Here is a 12,581-nt window from a genome sequence, read left to right as displayed (position 1 = left end):
TCATGGTAGATCAACTCTTGTAACACTCATATTCATCAAGATCAATCAAGCAGGATGTAGGGTATTACCTCCATAGAGAGGGCCCGAACCTGGGTAAACATCGTGTCCCCCGTCTCCTGTTACTATCAATCCTAGATGCACAGTTCGGGACCCCCTACCCGAGATCCGCCGGTTTTGACACCGACATTGGTGCTTTCATTAAGAGTTCCATTGTGTTGTAGACAAAAGGCTCGATGGCTCGCCTTGTCCTTAAAGACAACATCACCTCCGGGGGGAGCTCTGGCCCCAGGCCAAACCCTCCAACTGGGCGGCTTTACTATGATCGCCCGTTCGGCCGTTGAGCCGACGATGACCTCTTGGGCCATCAAAAACCCCTTCGCATTAACTCCGAGCACTCCAAGCAGATGGATCCGAGAGAGTTTTCATCTTTGAACGAAGTCCTAGATCACATTGCCGCTTTGGAAATCGCCACAGACTACGATCGGATCGGGCCTAAAACCGATCAAGGAGAAATCAAGGCCCCACTAGTCACCCACCAGATTGCAGTGGTCGTGGAGAAGGACGGCGAGTCTTCTTCTATATCGAAGACGGACTATGCTTGGATCGCCGTTCAGGAAGAACCGTATACTCGCCCGCGAAAGGATGCGACCAGCCCTCCGAACATAGCAACGGATGGCAGTCCTAAACAATAAGAAGATATTCCGGAATCCGGACTTTTAAGCCCGGAAGGTCGTCAGACTCCGGATAATCGGTCAGGTCGGGGTTCGGATTTAATTCCACCCACCCACCCGGACATAGACGCTCTCATGAGCACAAAACAGCAGTCTCAGGAAACGGTCCACCACTTCTGGGCTAGATTCCTCCTTGTCAAGGACAAGGTAAAAGATTGCCGTGACGAGGACACAATATCAGCATTCTGCAACAATTGCGCAGACGAAGGAATCCTAAACGCCATCATTCGCCGCTGCATACAAAAGTATAGCGCGATGGAGAGCGCCTGGAAAACTTAGGCAGTTCGCTGGGAACTGTCGGTCCCAACTCAACTCCCCCTACAGGCGAAAAGGGCGCACCCTCGTGGCACTCCCATTCCAACAATCAAGAAACACAAAACCTCTATGCGGCTTGGCACCGTTCTGGAGGGATGGCTCGATGGCCCATGCAAAATACATACAACACCAGATACCGTGGCAACCCACAGCCTTAGAGCATGTTGGATACTACGACATGTAGCCAAGAGCGGCGAGGACATCCTTATCAAGGACGACCCAGAACGGCATCCCCGAGAAGACGATAACTCAAGAGTTTTGACGGTCTTTGAGACATTCGCTTCAAACAACAAGCGCAAAAGGGCCCTTCGCCAGCTCGCCGAAGTCTGCCAAGTTGCTAAAATAAACACCTAGAACGACACAGCTATAACATTCAACGCCGGTGACGAACCAAAGTACAAAATAGTATGAGCGCCAGCCGCGTTAGTCCTCAGTCCCATCATGGACGGGTTTCGACTTACCAAGGTCCTCATGGACGGCAGCAGCGAACTAAACCTCATTTATGAGGACACACTACATAAAATGGAAATAGACAGGAGCCACATCAAGCAAAGTAACACAACCTTCTGAGAAATTATTCCCAACCAGGAGGCGTCGGTGCACGGGCAAAATCACACTTGACGTAGTATTCGGCACACCAGAAAAATATCGGTCCGAAGAAATAACTTTCCAGGTGGCCCCTTTCAGCAGCGGATATCACACCCCTTTGGGGCGGTATGCTTTTACACACTTCCAGGCCATACCCCATTACGGGTATATGAAGCTCAAAATGCCCGGACCAAATGGTATAATCACTCTCGTCAGTGATCCGGACATAGCACTTCGCGCTGAAAACAAAACCGCATCCCTGGCACTGGAGGCGCTATCCAGAGCCCTCGCGGCTGAAGAATTAACCGCACTACGCTCCACGGTGGACAGGGACGACGTGATCCTCGACAAACGCCCTAAATCCACCTCCTTCAAACTAGTAGAAGAAATAGTCAAATTCCAGGTCCACCCAACGGACCCCAAGAAGACAACATCTATCGGAGCTCAACTGCACCAATAGTTGACACCACACTACGAGAATTCCTGCGCGAAAACTGGGACATATTCGCCTGGCACCCTTTAGATATGCCATGGATCCCACGCGAGCTGGCCGAACATAGCCTCGATATATTAAAGGGGTTTAAACCGGTTAAGCAAACACTGCGACGCGTTTTCGAACCCAAGCGACAAGCCATGGGGGAGGAGCTGGCCAAACTCATTGAGGCCAGATTCATTAGAGAAATCAAACATCCAGACTAGCTGGCAAACCTGGTGATGGTGCCAAAGAAGGACAAATTTTGGCGCATGTGCGTCAATTTCAAAGACCTCAACAAGGCTTGCCCTAAGGATCCCTTCCTCCTCCCCCGCATTGATCAAATCATCGATGCCACCGCAGGACACGACTCACTGTGTTTCATTGATGCATATTCTGGATCAAATAAAAATGAAGGAGTCCGATCAAGCCGCAACAACATTCATCACCCCATATGGGCCATTCTGCTTCAACACCATGCCCTTTGGGTTCTAGAACGTCGGCACCACATACCAATGCATGATTCATACTTGCCTGGAGAAATAGATCGGCAAAACAATAGAAGCTTACGTCGATGACGTGGTCATCAAAACCAGGCACGTCAAAACACTAATAGACGACTTATGTCTTACATTCGACAACCTCCGGGCGTATGACATTAAGCTCAACCCGGAAAAGTGTGTCTTCGGTGTCCCCGCGGGAAAACTGCTGGGCTTCATCGTTTCCAATAGAGGAATCAAAGCAAACCCAGCCAAAATCCGAGCTTTGTCACAATTAGCTAAGCCAACAGACCTTAAACAAGTTCAAAAGCTTGCGGGTTGCGTAGCAGCTCTAAGCCGCTTTATCTCCAGATTTGGAGAAAAGGCACTGCCACTCTATCGCCTTCTATGGTGAACCGACCACTTCAAGTGGACGGATGCGGCAACAGCCGGACTGGAGGAAATAAAAACCCTTATCGCGAGCAATCCAATCCTGGCCGCACCAAACGCCGGCGAACCGATGTTATTATACATATCGGCAACACAGGTGGTGAGCGCCATACTCATCGTTAAACGAGAATAGGACGGACATAAATTCCCGCTCCAGGAGCCAGTATACTACGTATCTATTGTCCTTACACCATGCAAATCCCGGTACCCTCATTATCAAAAAAATAGCATACGCGGTCTTCATTGCATCCCGAAAACACCGTCACTACTTCCAGGAGTGTTCGATCAGGGTGGCCTCTGAAGTACCACTCAATGACATTATAAACAACCGCGATGCTACGGGCCGGATTGCCAAATGGGCCATTGAGCTCCTCTCATTTGACATTACATATAAACCACGTCGAGCTATCAAATCCCAAGTACTGGCAGACTTCATCGCCGAGTGGACAGAGGCCGAACTCCCTAAAGAGTACGGCACATACTCCAATTGGGTCATGTACTTCGACGGCTCCAAAATGCTGGCAGGGTTGGGAGCGGGCCTTGTTTTAACGTCCCCTACTGGAGACGTCGTCCAGTAAGTTCTCCAAATACTATACACAGACTCCAATAACGCTGCCGAATACGAGGCTTTGTTGCATGGTCTCCGGATGGCTGTCTCCATGGGCATACAACGCCTAGAAGTACGCGGGGATTCAAACCTTGCAATATCTCAAATAAATGGAGATTTCGAGGCTAAAGATCCGAAGATGGTAGCGTATCGTAACGCAGTCATAAAAATGTTGGCTTGGTTCGAGGGGCTCGAGTTCATGTGGCTCGAGAAAGTAATCAAGCGGCGGATGTTCTTGCTCGTATTGGCGCTAAGCGCGACCCCGTCCCACCTAATATCTTCCTAGAAAGGCTCTTTAAGCCATCCGTGGTGTGGCAGGGGGAAAATGGCAATACTAGTCCGGATCCAAACATAACACCAGATCTCGGAAATACCAACACCGTCGGGGGATCAGCCACCGAAATAACACCGTCGGCGCATCTCATCATGGCAGTCATTGCCCCATGGACCGAACCCTTCCTGGCCTACCTTAATAGGACCAAAATGAGGCCCGCTGCATTGTCCGGCGTTCAAAGGCCTACAAGGTTCATGATGGAGAGCTTTACAAAAAAAGCTCCACCGGAGTCCTTCAACGATGTATATCCGAGGAACAGGGGCGGCAGCTCTTGGCTGAAATTCATGCCGAACTCAGCAGTCACCACGCGTAGCTCGGGCCCTTGTTAGAAAGGCCTTCCGTACAGGGTTTTATTGGCCGACGGCCCGAGCAGATGCATAGGACCTTGTCCAACGTTGCGTCGGATGCCAACTCTTTGCCAATCAAAGCCATATGCCCCCCACCGCCTTACAAACATTCCCCATCACTTGGCCTTTTGCGGTCTGGGGACTCGATATGGTTGGACCCCTTAAAGGGGGAAGCCATAAGAAAAAATATCTACTGGTTATGGTGCACAAATTCACTAAGTGCATAGAGGCTAAGCCGGTCAAAACGGCTGAGTTCGGCCCGGTGATAGACTTCATATCCGGCGTTGTGCACCGTTATGGTGTCCCACACAATATCATCACTGAAAACGGCTCCAATTTCACAACTGACGAGTTAAAAACCTGGTGTACTAATCTGGGTATTAAACTCAATTACGCCTGCGTCTACCACCCACAAACCAACGGTCAAGTTGAACGAGCCAACGGTCTTATTATGAGCGGCATTAAGCCCATACTAGTGCGGTCTTTGAAAGAATCACACAGGCACTGGGTTGAGGAGCTCGACTCCGTACTCTGGGGGCTGCGGACCATGCCCAACCGTACTACCGGATACACACCTTTCTTCATGGTGTATGGCGCAGAGGCCCTATTGCCCTGCGATATTATTCACGACTCACCTCGAGTGCGTATGTACGAAGAGAGAGAAGCCGAGCCTGATCGGCTGGACGGCCTAGATGCCCTGGAGGAGGAGCGCGATGTCGCAAAAGCCCGCTCAGCATTTTACCAACAGCAGGCTCGAAGACATCAAAGCAGAGAAGTACGGGCCAAGACATACAACATTGGCGAACTCGTTCTACGCCTGCCGGAGAAGAAAAAGGACAAACTCAAGCCCAAATGGGAGGGTCCCTTCATAATTGCCGAAGTTCTCACCGGAAGAGCGTACCATCTTCGCGATGCATCAGACAATCGCCTCGAGCCGAACCCCTGGAACGCGGCCAGGCTCCGAAGATTCTATGCCTAGCGCCAAACCCCTTGTTCGTCTCCTCCTCCCCTGTAGTTTCCATTATTTTTTCTCTCTTTTCCGATTATTTTCTTCTTTCTTGGTTTAAATCTTTGGTACTGCTAGACCGCACACCATTGACACATACATCTTTAAATATGTACGCCACTTGTACCTAGGGGCTTCTTGGACAGAAGTTCTTGTCATTCCTTGAGCATCAAGCTCCTCACATATGAGTTTTTCCATATGTACCTTTTCTATGCCAATATATGCATCAATATGACTTAAGTTTTGGCCAAGCTAGGTTGCCTGGCTCCTGTTCTTATGCCCTACGTTCCCGTTAGTTCGGCCGGGGCATAAAGGGAGCACCTCTGCGATTGTTACTTCCGGGTCATCCGGATGTGTACCTCAGACTGGGTGAAGCCGAAAGCTAGCGTTCTTAAGGGAATATTCGGTCGGCGAATTAAAGATGTTTTAAAAAAACTCACTCCATTGTGCACCCCCAGAAGTTATACAAACTGTGGTGTTCACATCGCAATTCAGACATGCACATTAAATGCATGCACACCCAGGGAAAGGAACCCTTAACGGAACTATTCTCTCTGGAAGATGTCTCTTACGATATCAATGTAATATAACATAGCTAGCCGGACACAACTTGTCTGTTCAAGCAACTATGGCCCCTATGCCTAGTTTTCCAGGCATACCCCGGCCTACTCGGCCGCGATGGTATTCGGAAACACTCCGCACCTTAGGGTCCAGAGGTTGAAGCGAAAAGGTCTGCCATGACAAATGATATACAATTCAGCTAGACGAGGAAAGTACACAGTCCCTTGGACTCGAACACCTCTTCCTCTACACCTTCCAACAGGCTGTCTAACTCACAATCTTGTTGGGAATATTTGGCGGCCACCTCTACTTGGTCATATACTATACTAACGGGAATTTCTTCCCCATTTGGCCCTAGCGGTCCGACACGAGCCATGTGATTAGGATCCATCTTGGTATATCGCGTCTTCACCATGGCCCAGGCCTCTCGCGCACCCTCTCGGCAGGCAGATATCTTCCACAGCTGGATATGCCGCCGGGCTCCCTTGAACAGCTCTACCAGCTTCTCCATGCTTCCTGGAGGGGAGTCAAATGGCCATAAAGCCTTAGCTACACTCCACATTGCCTGCCGAGCTTGCTCGTGCAACCGCGACAGCCCTTGCAGAAGATCAATTGATGATCCGGACACTTCCTCTTCGAGGCGATTCGTCAACACAACTGCAATTACAGCTATATGAGCTACCGTCACCACCAAACTGCTATAAGATAAAAGCGGCCACGTACTGAATATGCCGCCTCGTAGCTTGTTGTTCTCCTTCATAGAGTCGGCTAGCTGCGCTCGCACATCTTTCAGTTGCTCGCCCAGTTTGGTGTTCGAATCCTGGAGTTTCTTTTTCTCTTGAACGACTTTTGTCAATACATGCTCGCCCGCTGCTAGTAGCTTTTTGGCTCCGTGTTCTCTGCTTTGAGCGGTGTCCAGCTACTCTCGTACTTGGTCTAATGACTCAACAGAAAGATTAGAACCCAGATTCACACTATCGGTGTATCAATATGAATTTTCGATAGAGGAAAATATTACCGGGAGATGCCTTTTATTTCTCTAGTTCGGCATTGGCAGCAAGCAACTGGCGCTGACACTTTTCTAGTTCCTGAGCTAGCCTGGTATTCTTCTCCGTAAGCACCTGGTCATACATTGATCCTTAAATCAATTGTTTCAACTCCTTTAAGTCTCGGGGGCTACTGGCATATGGTTATCATAGTCAGACAAAGCGAATTTACCTACACATCTCTCAAATGTTGCTTTGTGGCCCTGTTAATCCCATCTCGAGCAGCCCAGATGTATGCATCGGCTGAGTTGAAGGCGTTAAATGACTCTTCTGAAAAGCCAGGGTCTTGTAAAATGGCCCGGTGGCACCGATGATTCATAGCACCCTCCACTTCCGAGTTGGTGACGGATACATCATCCGAGTCCTCGGCTAGAGGACAGTTCGGTGTCGACCCTGCACCAGCCCCCGTCTTCACAGCAGGATTTGAATCCTGGCTGTGGGAAGTACGGCCGCTCAAACCTCCGGATATAGTCCGGCGCACCTTCCTCCTAACACATGGAAAACGGGATGGTCACGGTTGGACGTGACTGCTCAGGTGCAGGTTGGCGAATTCATACCTCTTCGATGAAGGCACAGCCGTGTCTTCGTTTTCTTTCCTCTTGGAAGGCTTGCCCGGCGAGGGAGCCGATATCTTCAGAATCGCCGAACGTCTCCCCTATGAAGCACGATACAGTGCGGTGGGTGAGGTGGAATAAGAGCACTCTTTTAGAGAAGGTGTTTCTTAATTATTTACATGTGAAGCAGGAAGAAGGCCAGGGTAGTCGGCGGTGATGGCCACTTCTGTGCCGTCATAGCTCGTCTGGTAGAACACTCCCCTCGCAAGCACCACGGATATATCCGGATCCTCTTCAAACCCAGGATCTAGCTCCCGGTTGTGGATCTCTCGCTGTGGGGCGGAACTATGAAGTTCTTCGGTGACCTTCCGCCAGTGCTGTCATAACAAACAGACTTGAAATTTATCAAAAGTAATCCGGAAGGGGGAATGAGTGGAATAGAGGGGTCGAAGCTTAACCAACTGGGAGGATCATACATAGAATACTCATCTCTGCGCTTAATGCGAAGAAACTCCTCTTCCTCCCCTTTAAACAGCTTGGCCAATATTTTGGCCAGAGCGATGGGGGTATCCGGACCCTTCCGGCCATAGCGGTAGGCGTCACCTCTCCATTGTAGTGCCACATGGGAAACCCTCTGTATTGTAGCGGCTGAACCCCTCGCACTATGGAGGTTGCTATTACCTCCATTATTGTGAGTCCGGACTGAGCGAGCGTCTTTATCTTGCTCATAAGCTAGATAACTTCTGCGATGCCATCCTCTTCAAGACTCCCGGGATGCAAACTGTGGCGTTTCTTCAGCGGAGCGCTCGCAAATTCAGGAAGACCCCTTTGAAGTGGGTCAGGAAGCGCAACATCCTCAATATAGAACCATTCAGAAGGCCATTCTTCGGATGCCTTCCTTGGTGTGTCGGACAGATATCCAGTATCAGTGATACGCCATACTTCGGCTCCGCCCACTTCAAATATTGACCCCTCGTGATTACGCGGGAAAAGACAGAACAACTTCCTCCACAGCTTGAAATGAGCTTCGATACCCAGGAATAGTTCGCATAAAGCGACGTAACCCGCAACATGCAGAATGGAGGCAGGGGTGAACTTGTGCAGCCGGAGGCCATTGTATTCCAAAAGCCCTCGAAGGAACGGATGAATGGGAAACCCAACACCCCTTAGCAGGTAGGGGACAAAACATACTCGCTCTCCCCCGGATGGATTGGGGAAGTCCTCCGCCTGAATCTCACCATTCAAGGAATCTAGCCCCGCTCGAACGGAAACTAGATCTGCGGGGGGAAGAAATCCCTGCGTCTGCAGCTTTGTCAATTGATTGTGGGACACTAAACACCTCTCCCACTGGCCTTTCTCTGGGCCGGAATGGGTGGAGGAGCTGGGGGCACTAGCCATGCTGGAATGGTTTCTCCAAAGCAGTTTCCGGGGATTTCCTCTGCGTGGTGCCGAATGGATCTAGGATCCAATCTCTTTAATAGGTTCTCTTCCTTGCATGGATAGGGTGTTATCTGCAAAAATACCCTAACCTTCCACCTTCACTTGACACGTGGGAGGCGAAGTTATTTAACGCGCAAAAGCCGAGGGGAGAAACATTGAACTGATGGCCGAATACATCACTTGGAGATCATTAAAGGAGGAACCCGCCTTGCAATGTCGAAGAAAATTTGTGTGCCGAACACCTCGCTATTGAAGACTGGTTCAGGGGCTACTGAGGGAGTCCTGGACTAAGGGTCCTCGGGCATCCGGCCTATTATCCATGGGCCGGACTGATGGGCTGTGAAGACATGAAGGCCGAAGACTATACCCGTGTCCAGATTGGACTCTCCTTGGCGTGGAAGGCAAGCTTGGCAACCGACTATGAAGATTCCTTCTATGTAACCGACTCTATGTAACCCTAGATTTCCCCCGGTGTCTATAAAAACCAGAGGGGTTAGTTCGGAAAGGATATACTCATTACCATAGTCATACAAGCTAGGCTTCTAGGGTTTAGCCATTACGATCTCGTGGTAGATCAACTCTTGTAACACTCATATTCATCAAGATCAATCAAGCATGACGTAGGGTATTACCTCCATAGAGAGGGCCCGAACCTGGGTAAACATCGTGTCCCTCGTCTCCTGTTACCTTCGATCCTAGACGCACAGTTCGGGACCCCCTACCCGAGATCCGCCGGTTTTGACACCGACATTGATTACTCCTTGTAGTTGATGCTAGTTGGTTTATTTGGTGGAAGATCATATGTTCAGATCCTTAATGATATTCAATACCCCTCTGATCTTGAACATGAACATGCTTTGTGAGTAGTTACATTTGTTCCTAAGAACATGGGAGAAGTCTTGTTATAAGTAATCATGTGAATTTGGTATTCGTTCGATATTTTGATGAGATGTATGTTGTCTATCCTCTAGTGGTGTTATGTGAACATCGACTAGATGACACTTCACCATGATTTGAGAAAAAGGGTTTCCCCCGCTTTGTATTCCAAAGCAACCATCCGATACAACCAACGATAGGTGCTGGGGCGGAAACACCACAAGCACGCCCAAAAGAAAGAAAGAGAAAAAGAAAAGAAACAAATACCGATAATGGTGGATCGACAAAAACGACGAAGCCTTGCGACCGCTGCGTCCACCAGAGATCGCCCACCAAGCTCCGAGAGTCCTAAGCGCCGGTACCAATCAAGACCTCCAAGAAGGGACGTGACGATGGCGATGCTGCTGCTAAGGGTTTCCCTCGGTACACGGCGAGGAGAGAGGAAGGGTAGCCTCGACGCCCTCCAGGAAGGTCCGATGGCACCCTTAGGCACCACCGCGTCGGTGTCGGCCAAGCCAACAGAGATTTCTCCCGATCCCATCCTCCACCTCAGGCACTCCGGAGCTCGCCACCAAACCGAACACCACCATGCGCCAACACGGACACGAAGCTTCCCGCGCTGTCTCACCACGGCACCGCGAAGATGGACTGCACAACGAAGAAGAGGAGCCCGGATTAGGGCAACAGCATCGTCAGCATACGGGAGGCCCCCACCTCCACCGTCCATGACGGTAGCCAACCGGACGCCAAAGGAGGAGCCTACTAGGCCCGTGGCCCCACATGCCCTGCCGGGCCCTTAGAGGCCCGGACAGCTCCCGCATCCGCGCAGCAACTGGCACATCGTCGACGTCGCTGCCCCAATCCAAGCCGCTCCCCACCTCCCCATACAGAGAGCATTGCAGTCGCGCCAGAGCCGACCCGCAAGGACCCAGATGGGGCCCTACGGGCCCAGATCTGGGCCGGGGATGCGCCATCGGCCATCCAGCACCACCGGAGCACCCCGCCGCCAAGAGGCGGCACCACCGCGGCGAGCGCCGCCGGCCTCCGCCACCAGGACGCCGGGCCACCACCAGCCGAGCACCACAGCCACCTCCCCCCACCCCAGGAAGGAGGAGAGCGTGCGGGTAAGGGACGACCCGCTGCTGCCGACACCACCCGGCCGGACCCGGGGCGACTCCCGGCGGCGGCGGGGGGAAAGGGCGGAGGAGGACGGACGAGAGGGAGGTGAGCGCGCGCCGCCCCGGCCGCCTCCCGGGGAGAGGGCGGAGGCGATGGGACGGGTAGGAGGGGATGGGGGCGGGGAGGGGAGGGGGAGGGGAGGCCTGCGCCGGGTGGCCGACGGCGGCGGTTGTGGGAAACCCTACTGATGAAGCTGTGTACCTAGGGTAGGGTCATGGATCTGTCCAACATACCCTCCCCAAGGACATCTCTACAAGGAATCAGAAGCAGTCAGAGAGAAACCATCATCCACTCGACCATGAAGATGTGTTCACTCTACCACCTTGAAGACACTCGACCACCAGAATATGAGAAACCCTTCACTCCACAACGGTCGGGGTTTAAGTCATAGCTTTATGGACATTGATAGCACTTTACTTCGGTTGTTACCAGTAACGCTCCTCCTTTATGAACATTGAACCCTGTGTAACGGAGGGGAGCAGGGGTCCTGGCGCACTCTATATAAGCCACCCCCCTCCTCTGGGACAAGGGTTTGCACCATCTGTAATTCACACGCATATATCCAGTCGACCGCCTCCGGGCTCCGAGACGTAGGGCTATTACTTCCTCTGAGAAGGGCCTGAACTCGTAAAACTCGCGTGTACAACTCCTCCATAGCTAGGATGCTGCCTCTACATTCCTACCCCCTATTCTACCGTCAGTCCTAGAACCACGACAGTTGGCGCCCACCGTGGGGCAGGTGTCTTAGCGACTTATTGGAGAAGTTGCAATTTTTCCGATCTCCTTCATCATGGTTTCAGGCGGAGGTTTGGCTGAGGGCCACGAGATCCGTCTCGGCGGGCTCGTGCTCGTCGCCGACGACTCCGCTTGGCTTCAGGAGGCTCCACTCGACATCGACGCGTTCCCCACCCGCAAGGCCACACACTTTCGTGCATGCATCCATGACGTCCTCCTGCGGCAGCCATCGACCCAGTATCGGTCGGCTCCAACAGCTTTCCCTCTCCCTGCGGCCCGCCGGAGCAAACGTTCCGGTCGGTCGAGCCTTCAGCGGTGGGTGAGGCATGCGGTGGCCCGCCAGTCGGACACCCCTCAAGTCGCGGCGATCGAGCATGACAAAACTCTCTGCGGCCTGTTTGATCTGTCGACTGGCTCCGTAGAGACCAATTCCGAGTGCGACAGCAGCGACCCAACAGCTGAAGTTTTGATGGTCAATGGACCACGCAGTCCTCCTGGCTTCACCCGTGAAGACGGAGGCGACGGGAACGGCGATCCATCGCGTGTTCATGAAGAATACCGCCACGAACCCCTCTCTTTGCAGCAGAGGGAGGAACTTTGCCGCTAGAACATGGATGCACTACATACTCCTATAGTTGGAGAAACCCCTGAGGCCCAGGCCTTGGAGCAGGCGTGCTTGGCCAACTTGGCTGAGCGCACTCAACTGGAGAACCTCCAGCGCATGCTCGACGATCGCGCTCGGCAGCGTGCTCCTGAATCCAGTCGATGCCAACTTTTGACACCTCCGACTCAGGTATACCGAACCCCATCCAGAATCTAGCAGCGGCTGCCCGGATAGCGGAGTCGATCCAACCTTCCCAG

This window comes from Triticum urartu, chromosome 4A (genome assembly GCF_056163025.1).
Source record: "Triticum urartu cultivar PI428250 chromosome 4A, HENAU_Tu73, whole genome shotgun sequence".
Taxonomy (NCBI): domain Eukaryota; kingdom Viridiplantae; phylum Streptophyta; class Magnoliopsida; order Poales; family Poaceae; genus Triticum; species Triticum urartu.
The sequence above is the reverse complement of the archived record's forward strand: the minus strand, read 5'-3'. Positions refer to the sequence as shown.